The following is a 12,455-nucleotide window of genomic DNA, read 5'->3' as shown; positions in this document are numbered from 1 at the left end:
GCAGGGGCAGCAAATTCTGCTATCAGGTAGAGTCCACCTCAGGAACTGGGAGGTCTCAGGCTGGTCCTAAGCAGAGACTCGCCTCTCCTGGTTGAAGAGGAGGAGGTGAGGCAGCAGGGCTCACTTCATCCCCTCTACTGGGAGCAACTTCTGTTTGATTCTTCTCCTCCTAAAACTGTGTCCTATAGCATACATGCTACTTGCATTTTTCTTACCGTTAACTGCTTTCCCTGTTCTTTTCCTCCTCTTGAATCATGTCTGTGACATTGTGAGCTATTATTTTAAATGGTGAACCCCCAGAGTCCACTGGTGGAAAGACAGTACAGGTTTGCCTTCCTTATTTGCAGGTTCAGGATCTGTGGATTTGAATTTAACATGGATCCAGACCCATGTCTGGAAGGTCTCACCAAACCTCCCAGGCATGACCCTAAGTGACATGACCATTTGCATCCAGGAGTTGTTCTGAGGTGTGCGGATGCCATGCACCTTCCAGTTGCCTTCAGTTTGCGTCTAAAGGTCCTCTGAGGGGCCCCATGTATATTCATATCCATGGGTTTGGTATCCGGGGGGGGGGGAGTGTCTGGGAGTTGATTCCCTGTGGATACCAACCTGTATATGACTTTAGCAAATGAACAGATTCTGCCTTGAGACCTTGCACTGTAACAACCAGATCCCCACTCTGGTGTCCCTCCATTTTCTGTGAAAACCAGAACCTAAAGCCTATCTAGTCCAGCATCCCATTCCCCACAGTGTCCAACTAAGCTGCCTTCTGGGAAGCCTACAAGCAGGAGAGAAAGACTTATCCCTAGGATTGAGAAGCCTGTTGTTGCCTACTCTTAACTCTTTGAGCTGTTAAACCATCACCTACTCTTCCCATGTAGTGCCATTGTTTTAATTAGCATTTCCTCTGCAAAATGCCTCCTGATCATTTAGAATCTAAACTCTTCCAGAAGGGGAAAAACAAAACAAAACAAAAAAACAAGACAGCCCTACACTCTACCATATGTCCTCTTTGTACTATCACAGGTTTCTGCTGCATCTGTGTGAGACTCGCAGTAAATCTCTTCATGGTGAAGGAAGCCAAGTTGGAACAGACAATGTTTCCTAAATATTAACACGGCTTCTTCGCTCCAACCTGACTGCAGGGAGCGGATTTGAGTCCAGTGGAGGTGCCGGTTGCGTCCTTAAGAGGATTTGTTCTGGGGGTGAGGGGGGGGGAGCAGATGAATTCCATGATCGTCTTCTACACAGACCTGTGGAAACCAAAACCATACTGGGTCAGAGGGTGGGAAAAGAGCTTGTGGAACATTTAATTTTTGTCATGTTGCTTTGAGACCCATTTCCTCAGTTAGTCCATTTGGAGAATGGATACCTTATGTGAAGGTTGGCGTATAGGCAACGCATACAGTATTTTGGTTCCAGTGCCAAACGAGAAATGGAGACCATGTGCCGTGTTTAAAAAAAAAATTAAAAATACCTCAGTTCCATTCACAGCATGTATGTAAATCATGTACAGTTTATACATAGCCGAGTCTAGACAAACAAGGCTTTGGCACAAGCTCTTGAGATGGGGGTCCGTGTAGGGAAAGAGAAGGTGAATGTGTGTTCGTCTTTCATGAAGGAGAAAAGATGAGATTCTTTGAAAGCAGAAACCATTTAAATGTCAGCGGATCCTGCCAATATCACGTATAGAAGAACCTTTATTGGATTTGGCTAAAGGTCTGCCTACTCCACCACCCAGTTTCCCACAACAGTCAATCAGATTCCTCTGAGAAAACTACTCTCAGGAGATAGAGGCACACCCCCCTACCACCCATGCTCCTGGCAACTGCTACTCAGAGGCATTGGAGTACTGCTTCATGACTAGTAGCCATTAACTATATAATGTCTTCAAGAAGATTTTAGCATACCAACTACAGGGGAGCAGTGGTTGGTGAAGGTTGTGACCTTTGTGCTTTGCTTGGGGGCTTCCTAGAGGCAACTTATTGGCCACCGTCAGCAGTAGAATTCTAACTTGAGATAAAAGTAGTCCTATGCACCATTTTGAGTTAGACCAACATTTCTCAATGTTTGTCCCTCACCATACCACTTTACACGTTCCACCTGTTGGAAGTACAACTGGAAGTGACTGGTTATGATGTCATTGCCAGTTATTTCGAGATTGGGAGACCAGATGCAACATGATAAACACAGGTAAGAGGCTCAGGGGAGACAGGAGGGCTTTCTCGAGTGCGCAAAAAATGAACACTGGAGCTCTGCCTGCCAAACTTGGTCTCCTACCACTGCTTGTCCCATTGCATTGTTGATCTTGCTGCCAGGCGACAGGAGTTTGAGGGTCTTGTGGGTACCACCAGACATCACCTCAAGTACCACTGGTGGTACAAGTACCACTAGTTGAGAAATGCTGAGTTAGACAATGTAACTGCAGCATGTAGCTATTTGTGGGCAAGCCCCAGAGCCATGCCTAGAAGGGTGAGGCAGGGTGTGGCCCTGGGGCAACCAACTAGTGCTGGGGGCTCACTAGCAAGGCCATATATTTATCATGAAAGTGTGCGGTCCAGGGCGGCCACCCTACTTGCCCTACCCAAGGAACAGCTCTACCTAGAATGTATGTATAAGGTTTCTTATATGAAACTTTTCTGAGTGGTGAAGACCAGATGTGATTGTGAGGAGCTCCAGAAGGAACTCTCCAAACTGGCAGAATGGGCTGTAAAATGGCAGATGCGCTTCAATGTCAGTAAGTGTAAAGTCATGCACATTGGGGCAAAAAATCAAAACTTTAGATATAGGCTGATGGGTTCTGAGCTGTCTGTGACAGATCAGGAGAGAGATCTTGGGGTGGTGGTGGACAGGTTGATGAAAGTGTCAACCCAATGTGCGGCGGCAGTAAAGAAGGCCAATTCTATGCTTGAGATCATTAGAAAAGGTATTGAGAACAAAACGGCTAATATTATAATGCCGTTGTACAAATCTTTGGTAAGGCCACACCTGGAGTATTGTGTCCAGGTCTGATCGCCACATCACAAAAAGGACATAGTGGAAATGGAAAAGGTGCAAAAGAGGGCGACTAAGATGATTACGGTGCTGGGGCACCTTCCTTATGAGGAAAGGCTACGGCGTTAGGGCCTCTTCAGCCTAGAAAAGAGACGCCTGAGAGGGACATGATTGAGACATACAAAATTATGCAGGGGAAGGATAAAGTGGATAAAGAGATGCTCTTTACACTCTCTCATAACACCAGAACCAGGGGACATCCACTAAAATTGAGTGTTGGGAGAGTTAGGACAGACAAAAGAAAATATTTCTTTACTCAGCATGTGGTTGGTCTGTGGAACTCCTTGCCACAGGATGTGGTGATGGCGTCTGGCCTGGATGCCTTTAAAAGGGGATTGGACAAGTTTCTGGAGGAAAAATCCATTACGGGTTACAAGCCATGATGTGTATGTGCGACCTCCTGATTTTTGAAATGGGTTATGTCAGATGCAAGGGAGGACACCAGGATGCAGGTCTCTTGTTATCAGGTGTGTTCCCTGGAGCATTTGGTGGGCTGCTGTGAGATACAGGAAGCTGGACTAGATGGGCCTATGGCCTGATCCAGTGGGGCTGTTCTTATGCTCTTATGTTCTTAACTTATATGAAACTTATATGAAAGTTTCTTATATGAAACTGTTAGATACAAATTAATATTAATTTACTCGTGCATCTGTGAACCAGAAGAAGAGGAGCCCTGCAACTGTCCCCTGCTAGTAGGGGGCAGGAGGTCTAGTCTAGAGGGTAGAGCCTCCGTCTGCCTGAAGATAACATCCACAAGGTCGCCAGTTCGAGGCCACTGGCACCGTGCGACCTTGAAGCAGCTGACAAGCCGAAGCCGAGCAATTCCATCTGCTCTGAGCGTGGGAGGATGGAGGCCAGGATGTGAAGCCAGATCGGAATGAAACAACTTGAATGTAGTCGTTCTTGAAAGAAAGAACCTTCTTTCAAATTGTAAAAATCCCTATTTAATAGGGATTTAATAAAGCCTGCCTATGTAAACCGCCTTGAATAAAGTCTTGAATAAAGACTAAGAAAGGCGGTATATAAATACCTGTTGTTGTTGTTGTTGTTGTTATTGTTATTGTTATTGTTATTTTACTATGTAAACTGCTTTGTGGACTAATCTTGTTGAAAAGCAGTTTGTAAATATTCTTAGTAGTAGTAGTTGTCGTCATCGTAATAACCGTAACTAGGGTGGAGCCTGAGGGACCCCCACCCTGGTTGTTCCTCCAAGGGCGTGCACAAGACTACCCCAGACTCTGCCCTAGTTATGAAAGAGGAAGAGACACTTGGCCAACAGACTGAGGCTAAGAGGCAAAGAAGGAAGGCCCATAGCCAGGGAGACAGACCAGGGACAGACTGCACTTGCTCCCAGTGTGGAAGGGATTGTCACTCCCGAATTGGCCTTTTCAGCCACACTAGACGCTGTGACAGAACCACCATTCAGAGCACGATACCATAGTCTTTTGAGACTGAAGGTTGCCAACAAGCAGGTGCTACGTCTGCTTCCTGTGCCTCAATCCATCGTTGAAGCAATGGTGCACGCAAGTGGCTGCAGCGCCCACCCCTCCTCCAGTGAAAGCCTGGAAGAAACTGCCTTTGTGCTGTTTGTGGTGTGAAGACTGTCACCTCCAGGCTGTCCCCAAAGGAGGAGGTACTGGCTATGTACACACCAGGAAGATACTGCCTTCATGCTGCTTGCAGCTGTCACCACAGAGCTCTCCGCTACTGTGGAGGAAGGCAGTGGCAGGCACACTGCAAACCGGAAGAATGTGGTGGCAGCAATTGGATCATGCATCCAGTCTTATCATCCCTGCTGCCACATTCTTCTGATTCATGCTGTGCCTGCTGTCACCTTCCTTCTCTGGAAGTTCAAGCCTCAAGTAGGGGAGGAAGGGGTTAGTGGGCACATTGCAAAGCTGCCACCTTATCTTTCGGGCAGAACTGGAAATGATGTCATGACGTTGCTGCTGGGTTCCCCCAGGTGACTCTGCCCTGGATTCCTGGTGGCTTCAGTACACCACTGGATGGAGGTAAGTTTAGGGGGACCTAAACCAACCTGCTGCCTGAGGCAACTGCCTCAGTAATACTCTCGGTGGGGGGGCAGCCCCTGGTTCCCCTTCTTCAACCAACAAGAGGAAGGAAGTTCCTGTGTGTTGGTGCATTAATTAGGCAGAACCAGGTGTAAAACCTCAAAACTGAGATCAGGGATTTGGGAAAGGTATTACTGCCACATCTAATTTTGGAGTTAAAACAGGGTTTTAATCTCACTGCACGAAGCTTTTCTTAAACCTTTTTTCACAACTAATAAGTCATGGCATTTAAAAAAAGAAATTGGAATCCTTTTTTTCTTTCAAGTTGACATCTTCCTATATGGCTCCCCCCTCCTAACCCCACCATCAGTGTATTTTGTACGATCTTATGACTTAACACAAGCAAAATTTGGCCTTGATTCATATTCTGCTACCACCAACATTTGAGAGTGCTGTGTTGCTATAAAATCCTGAGTAGCATCATTTAGGAGTAATTAAAACCAAACAGCCCGTCACATTTACTTCCCCTGAATGATTACTCTTTCAACAAATATGTTCACTTTGTGGCATACATGCTCTCATCTATCGGGCTTACTGATACCAGATTTCCCATTTTGGCGGATCAGAAATGGGGATGTCTCATTTGTCTTTAACGGAAACCAATACCTCCCAGTTGTTTGAGGTGGAGCTTACATCCTTCATTGATGGATACTGGCAGACTCTCTGAAATGAAGAGGGAGAGGCTTTCTGAAAAATGAAGGGAGAAACCTCAACAATTGGAGACCGAGTGCCTGATTTGGCCCTGGGGGTGGGGACAATCTGGGGGGACAGAAAACATACGTAATAGACTTTCTTGATCCTTTATAGCTCCTTTCCAACATTACAAGTTTTAAAGAGGAAGTTTAGCCTTTTAAACTTCAGCCTTATTTAATAATGCTTCATAGGCATCAGTTATGTTGAATATTGGTTAATTAGGGTCTAGCAGGGCTACATCTGGTGTTAACAAGAACCGTGCCTTCTGGGCTTGCTGGTCTTTTGATGATGGAACAGTGGTTGAACATATACTTTGCCTTCAGAAGGCCTTAAGTTTACTCCCTGGCATTTTCAGGTAGGACAGAGAAAAATTCGTTTCTGAAACCTCAAGAGAAACCACTACCAGTCTGTGTAAACAATACTGAGCTAGTTTAATCAATGTTCTGACATATGCAGTACAAGGCATAAGTTGTGTTCCTATGCAAGTACTGAGTTTTCCCTGACAGATGCTCTGTGTTGTGAGGGTCAAATTCTTTTCTCTTTGAATATTAGTGGGAGAAAACAGTGATAATGAAATAAAAACACATAACACTTTTTACACTCATTTTGTTAAAACAAACAAAAAAGCCCCAAAGGGGCAAAAAAGTAGAACCATTTTATTTGGTTATTATTTATTATTTAATGCATGGGGTGCATGGGTAATGACTGTGACAGCATCTGCTGACACTATACCACCAATATCACCTGCCTAGTACACTTTGAAAGTGATTGTTTATATATAGTTTGGCAACCTTCAGTCTCGAAAGACTATGGTATAAGCCTACAGCACCCGGTATCCCTGGCGGTTTCCCATCCATGTACTAACCAGGCCTGACCCTGCTTAGCTTCCGAGATCAAACGAGATCAGGCATGTGCAGGGTAACAGTTGCTGCCATATTTATTACATTAATTATAATGTAAATTTTGAATAAAAACACATAACACCACTTTCTGCACTTATAACTTTGGAAACACACAATCTGTGAAAACAGTAAATGTAGCAGATACTTTTTAGAGATTTATTTAAGACTAAATCTTCTCCATAAATGTGGCCTCAGTGTGTGGCAATGGTGGAGCCAGTGGCTTCATTAGCGTTTGGGTCATCCCCATGCAGTGGGCATGGCAATGCGCCAGGCGGTGGAAGTGGTGATGCACCATTGTCCTGCCCCACTGGTGTTTTGGCTATAATTTTTTATACAATAGAGATATTTCAATGTGGTTTGATTTTAAAAATCTTGGCCAATTTTGGCCAACCTGGTGAGGCCCACATGCCCTGCACCACCTAGCAATGCCACTGTCTGGAGCAGCCACATGTGTGGAGATGATCTAGGGCGCAATCCTAACCCCTTATGTCAGTGCTTTCCAACACTGACAATAAAGGCAGTACAGCTCTGAGGTAAGGGAACAAACATTCCCTTGCTTTGAGGAGGCCTCTGTGAGTGACACCCAACTGCAGGATGCAGCACATGTCCCATTGGCACTGCTATGCCAGTGCTGGAAAGCACTGACATAAGGGGTTGGGATTGCGCACTTAGTCTTATAAGTATCTAACAGCTACCAGCAGCTGGAGATTTTCTATCCTTCCTTGACATTCACAAAGGGTCCTGTTTCTACCATTCACTGTTCTAAATATCATGAATGGAATGGGAGATGGGACAATCCCCAGCCGCTTCTCAAGTGCCACTTCTGCCAAGAGGCCATTGAGAGTTCTGTTCCTTCTATATGATCGTGATGGTGCAGAGTCTGATTTTAAAGACGGCCTCTTTAAGGCTCTCATTCAAACAAAAACAACAGTTAATGTTTTCTACATTATACGGCTCATTAAACTATATTAACAAGTTGTTGTTTTTTTTAAATTGCATTAGAGACACAAGGGTCTTCTAAGCGTCACTTGTGAAAACAACTCTAAATACATCTTGGAGACCAATAGTCAGAATCAAATATACTGGCACTTTTTCACACTGCAAAGCCAATTTCCTCACATACGTCACCACATCTATCTATCCACACTCTCAATGTAATTTAGGGAGAATTAAGATTTACACCTAATAAAACCAAAGACTATGTTTTATAGGAAACCATGGTGCATTTTAAAAATAATTCATGTGGTATGGGTTTATTTATCTCTGGCTCACCATATTAACCTAAACAAAACCTGGTCTGCTCTTGTTTGGGTTTGACACTTTCTTCTTAATGTAAGCATGGAGGAATGACAACTAACTGGTACAGGGCTAGGCCATCCATGAGGTCAGCTGAAGTAGTTGCCTCAGGCAGAAGATTGGCGGGAAGGTGTTTGTCTTTCTTTTCAAATCCAGGGAATGGATGGAAGGAGAGTAGTTGTTTGTATCTCCAGGCGACTGCCTCATTTGGCTTGGTCCTGAACACATCTCCTGAGAAATTTCAGTAGGTGTATGAAAATTCCTTTGGCTTCCTCACCTCCATATTAGCTTCAAATTTTATTTATAATGCTACTTTAGAGTGGATTGGAAATGGAAGAAGGGAAGAGAGAGGAAGATGGAATACAGAAATGAGAAAGAGAGGAGCTAGAACCTTGGAGAACCTTGATCAGAGGCTGGCATATTATTGGGTAAGGGGGCAGCACTTATGCTGCCTCAGGCATCCAGAGGTCTTGAGCTTGCCCTGAACCAAAGCCTCTAGAATAGGGTCCCCCCAAACTTTTTATACCCAGGGCACTGTTCCTTGATGCCCTTCTTTAACACTGAAAGGGAACTTCACTGTCCGACTCAAGAAGTATATTGTAACAATCAGCTCCTTGTACTAGGGTTGACCCGAGACGTAGTGTGCCAAATGCTACTCCTTACTCTATGTCAGATCAATCCCTGCCTCCACCATCCCTCTCCCCCCCCCACTCCCTGGATTTGAAAAGAAGGGGAAAGAAGAGGAAGCAAGGAAAAAAGGAGAATGGTAGGCTAGAGTGCCAGAAACACTCTAGCTCACAACTCTTCTCCTCTATACTTCCTTTTTTCCACCTTGTTCTCCTCTTTTCAAACCCAGGGGGTGGGAGAAAGCAGGCAGACACAGGCAGCAGGTGGGGCCCTGACACTCCACGATCTGTGATCACTGCCTCCATTGGCATGATGGATGTGCCAGCCCCACCTTGAACAATGGATAGGCATCTTCCTTGCAGTGGTGGGTTAGAGCTCAGGTAATATTGTCTCCAGGCTTCCTGCCCTCTGCTTTGCCCAAACAGATCTCAGGGCTGAGATCATGCTTTCTGGGCAGAAGTGCTTTCTGGGCAGCAGAATGGTTCTCTGTGCTACTTAATACAGTAATATTTTCCGCATTAAAATTCATCACTGCCCACCATCTTTGCCCATGATATATTTGCCCAGAAGTTATTCCTGTTTAGCACAGCTCCTGCTTTGCCCAGTAACTGCAAGTTGTGAAACTGGGCACATATGAAATGAAATAAATTAATCAGCAGTTGCTCCAACTGCAAACAGGAAACTAGTAATTAAAGACGACCATCCAACACTCTCTCTGACAGAGTAGGAATTGATTAAGAGAAATTCATGAATGTGTGAACAGGAAGCTATTAAGGCAAGTGACAGTAGCCCTTCAAAGCTTCAGTAGTTGAGCAGGCCCATCCATGAGGCCAACTGACACAGTCACCTCAGACAGCAGATTGCGGAGGGGGGCTTCCCTCTGCAGATCCTCTTCCCACTTTACATAAAAAATTGTGCCTCAGTCCACCATTCTCCTCTTCTCCTCTCCACATTTTTTCCTTTGTTCCATTCCTTTGTTTGTATCTATGGAAGGCAGTGGCATAGCTGGGGGGGCAGGGGGATATATTTCCCTAGGTATCACACCTTGAGGGGGTGTCTTAGAGGCCTCCAAAAGGCACTTCTGGTTTTCAGCAAAAACTGGAAGTACCTTTCAGAGGCCTTTAAGGTGTCGCATGAGGGGTGTTAAAATATGGGAGTATTATGGGGGTATGACAGGTGTTTGTGCCCCTAGGTACCAGATGCTTTATTTATGCCACTAATGGAATGGGCTCTGTTACCCTGCACATGCCCAATCTCGTCTGATCTTGGAAGCTAAGCAGGGTCAGGCCTGGTTAGTACTTGGATGGGAGACCGCCTGGGAATACTGGGTGCTGTAGGCTTATACCATAATCTTTCGAGACTGAAGGTTGCCAACCAACCATAATGGAATGGGAGGAGGGGCACTTGGTATGCTGCCAGGTAAGGGAGGCAGCATTTAATGCTGAGAGAACTTAGACTGGCCCAGCTCAAAAGCCCCTTCCACTGAACAGCCCCTTCCCCCCTGAACAGCCTCTTCCCCCCAAACAGGCTGATTTAGCAATTGCATAAATTGCACAAATTGCATAAATTGCATAAATTGCACAAATCAGGTCTGAAAAAATGACCAGAAGAAACCTGGAGGAACACCTGGATACAACTGCTGGCCAATGACACCAGCTGGATTCCCCAGGAAAACCGCTTGAGCAAGGGATGTCCACTTCAGACTAAACATGGAATTAACCCATGTCAAGTTCAATGTATTCTCCTTTAACACGGACAGAGTTGGATGAGCTACGTTGGCTTGAAGCAGGCTTAATGTTTCTCAAGTGTTGGGATAATTGCCTGACAGCTGCTGCCACAGACTGGACGGGACATGCTTACAAGCTGAAGCTCTCCAGATTATCTCTAAAGAATTTTATTGTGAACTGTTAGCTGTGAGGATAAAAGAGTCCTCTTCAGGCTATCTTTCTCCCTCTCTGTCTCTCAAGTCTGACAAACCCTGGCCACCATCTGTGCTTGATGAATAGGTTTCTCTACATCTCAGCCGGCCGTGGCTGTTCACTGAAGATACGTTAGGCTGTCAGTTCAATGAAAAGTAGACACAATCTAGACAGTGTTCACCATGTGCCACTTTGGGGAGGGCTGGATTAAATGCGTCTGTCTTTGAGACAGAGCTCCAGGGTTTTTCCTGGGGTGTGGTTCAGGCAGGCCATTTTGTGCCCTGGTCTCCTGACTCCTTAGATCAAACGGTTCCTAAACTTCTGACCGGCGGCTCCCTTGACCAACTGGGCCACTGGCCATGGCTCCCCATTAGGGTTACAATCTTATGTATTGTATAGGGCAGTGGGAACCACTGCCTAGTAACTCTGTCACTAGGAGAATCTACACAGTTTTAGTTTATCAGGTTCTGAATCCAGGACCCCAAGTTTCTCAAGCCAGTTGGAGGAAGATTGAGCATGGTTAGTGTTAGCCATTGACCCAGTGCACAAGGCCAAAGGCCCATCATGGCGGCCTCCTGAAGCCTTCATAGAAAAAGCTGCTCCTTACTGTTACTGCTGCTACCACCTGAGTAAGCCTCCCCCAAATCGATTTGGGGCTTAACTTAGCATTTGCAAAGCACTTTTTAGAAGTGGTGCTTGCAGCCACTCTCTTTTTCAAAATATTTAATGCAGTGCCCCACGTCTGCCCTTGTATCGCGGAACATAATGGCAAGATTAGGGCCTTGCATCACACAGAAAGGGGAATTTGGCCAAAGGCCCCTCATGAATAAGAACATAAGAACATGAATCTGGCACCACCACTGAGCTTCACCCTGAGGAAGAGGATGTGATGCTCAAGATTCAGACTCCAAGCAGAAAACCTGGATCTATGGCTGTTATCATTTCAACATCCATCCCTCATTCCTCTGGAAACCCCTGGCTGAGGGCAAGGAACCCGTGGATCTTTTCATTGATTCATGCATTAGATTTGTTCCCTGCTTTTCACTAAAGGGCACCCAAAGTGGGTCGCAGAGCCATAACATTAGAAAATTCTTTTAAAAATTGCAATTCATTAAATTAAACATTAAAACATCACAAATAAAACGCAAACCAGCAGCAGTCACCTTTTTCTAAGACAGGCAAGGCCAGCAAAATACAATCTGCAATAAAACATCCCCATAAAACCCTCAGTACATCCAGTATTTAAATAACCATAATAAAATCAGAAGGCTCGTCTGAAGAAGAACATTATCCATGACATACCCACATTCTGAAAACATGGAGGTGGGACAGGATCTCACATGTAGTCCTTGCCCCTGGCCTCTCTGTGCTTTCAGTCAAGGGTCAGACGTAACCTATGTACATCCAACCATGTGTGCATACATCGGCTGTATATATTCAATCAGGGATACTTCCTGTACAGGATTCTAGATGCTGTGGGGACAGTCAGGTCCATCTACATCAGGGGTGCCCAAACCCCGGCCTGGGGGTGATTTGCAGCCCTTGGGGACCCCTAATCTGGCCTGCGGGGAGCCCCCAGTTGCCAATGAACCTCTGGCCCTCCAGAGATCGCTGGAGCTCATGCTGTCCCAACATGACTACTCTTAGGCGTGGAGGCTGACTATTTGACCTCTTGTGTGAGCTGTGGGCTGAGGGCTTCCTCCACTGCTTGCTGTTTCACATCTGTGAAGCAGAAGTGGCAGCAAAGGAAAGGCTGGCCTTGCTTTGCGCAAGGTCTTTTATATGCCTTGAGTTATCATAAGTTATTCTGTATGTCTACAGAGTATGTCTCTGAACGTCTACAGAGAAGCAAGTTCTGTAGAGTTCAGTGGATTTAGAGCACAAACCTGTGC

General features: G+C 45.5%; 1 protein-coding gene and 1 pseudogene across 2 annotated transcripts in view; both read left to right on the top strand.

Moving 5' to 3' along the window:
- The window catches only part of THSD4 (thrombospondin type 1 domain containing 4), a 432,381-nt gene that overhangs the window by 229,651 nt on the left and 190,275 nt on the right, over positions 1-12,455 (top strand). The window lies entirely within an intron of this gene.
- LOC136659567 (5S ribosomal RNA) lies at positions 9,866-9,984 on the top strand (annotated as a pseudogene).

Source organism: Tiliqua scincoides, chromosome 8 (genome assembly GCF_035046505.1).
Source record: "Tiliqua scincoides isolate rTilSci1 chromosome 8, rTilSci1.hap2, whole genome shotgun sequence".
NCBI lineage: Eukaryota > Metazoa > Chordata > Lepidosauria > Squamata > Scincidae > Tiliqua > Tiliqua scincoides.
This window is presented reverse-complemented; position numbering and strand designations above follow the sequence as displayed.